This window comes from Triticum aestivum, chromosome 4B, assembly GCF_018294505.1.
Source record: "Triticum aestivum cultivar Chinese Spring chromosome 4B, IWGSC CS RefSeq v2.1, whole genome shotgun sequence".
NCBI classification, from domain to species: Eukaryota; Viridiplantae; Streptophyta; class Magnoliopsida; order Poales; family Poaceae; genus Triticum; species Triticum aestivum.
The window spans coordinates 467,491,926-467,493,751 of NC_057804.1; positions in this window are offsets into that span (position 1 = coordinate 467,491,926).

Below are 1,826 nucleotides of genomic sequence, written 5' to 3' on the forward strand. Positions count from 1 at the left end.
GGGTCTATTATGTATGCCATGTTGTGTACCAAACCTGATGTAAACCTTGCCGTAAGTTTGGTAGGAAGGTACCAAAGTAATCCTGGCATGGAACACTCGACAGCGGTCAAGAATATCCTAAAGTACCTGAAAAGGACTAAGGATATGTTTCTCGTTTATGGAGGTGACGAAGAGCTTGTCGTAAAGGGTTACGTCGATGCTAGCTTCCACACAGATCTGGATGACTCTAAGTCACAAACTGGATACGTGTATATTTTGAATGGTGGGGCAGTAAGCCAGTGCAGTTGCAAGCAAAGCGTCGTGGCGGGATCTACATGTGAAGTGGAGTACATAGCAGCCTCGGAGGCAGCACATGAAGCAATCTGGATGAAGGAGTTCATTACCGACCTAGGAGTTATTCCCAATGCGTCGGGGTCGATGACTCTCTTCTGTGACAACACTGGAGCCATTGCCCTTGCCAAGGAGCCCAGGATTCACAAAAAGACCAGGCACATCAAGCGTCGCTTCAACTCCATCCATGAAAATGTTCAAGATGGAGACATAGATATTTGCAAAGTGCATACAGATCTGAATGTCGCAGATCCGTTGACTAAACCTCTTCTGCGAGCAAAACATGATCAACACCAGAACTCTATGGGTGTTAAATTCATCACAATGTAACTAGATTATTGACTCTAGTGCAAGTGGGAGACTGTTGGAAATATGCCCTAGAAGCAATAATAAAATGGTTATTATTATATTTTCTTGTTCATGATAATTGTCTATTGTTCATGCTATAATTGTGTTATCCGGAAATCGTAATACATGTGTGAATACATAGACCACAACATGTCCCTAGTGAGCCTCTAGTTGACTAGCTCGTTGATCAATGGATGGTTACGGTTTCCTGACCATGGACATTGGATGTCATTGATAACGGGATCACATCATTGGGAGAATGATGTAATGGACAAGACCCAATCCTAAGCATAGCACAAGATCGTGTAGTTCGTTTGCTAGAGCTTTTCTAATGTCAAGTATCATTTCCTTAGACCATGAGATCGTGTAACTCCCGGATACCGTAGGAGTGCTTTGGGTGTACCAAACGTCACAACGTAACTGGGTGGCTATAAAGGTATACTACAGGTATCTCCGAAAGTGTCTGTTGGGTTGACACGGATCGAGACTGGGATTTGTCACTCCGTATGATGGAGAGTTATCTCTGGGCCCACTCGGTAATGCATCATCATAATGACCTCAATGTGACCAAGTGGTTGGTCACGGGACATGCATTATGGTACGAGTAAAGTGACCTGTCAATAACGAGATTGAATGAGGTATTGGGATACCGACGATCAAATCTCGGGCAAGTAACGTACCGATTGACAAAGGAAATTGTATACGGGATTACTTGAATCCTTGACATCGTGGTTCATCCGATGAGATCATCTTGGAACATGTGGGAGCCAACATGGGTATCCAGATCCCGCTGTTGGTTATTGGCCGGAGAGCTGTCTCGGTCATGTCTGCATGATTCCCGAACCCGTAGGGTCTACACACTTAAGGTTCGGTGACGCTAGGGTTATTAGGAGGACTTGTAAGTGATTATCGAATGTTGTTCGGAGTCCCGGATGAGATCCCGGACGTCACGAGGAGTTCCGGAATGGTCCGGAGGTGAAGATTTATATATGGGAAGTTATCATACGGTCACCGGAAAAGTTCGGGGGCATATCAGTATTGTACCGGGGCCACCGGAGGGGTTCCGGGGGTCCACCGGGAGGGGCCACCTCTCTTGGAGGGCCTCATGGGCCATAGTGGGCAGGGAACCAGCCCCTGGAGGGCTGGGC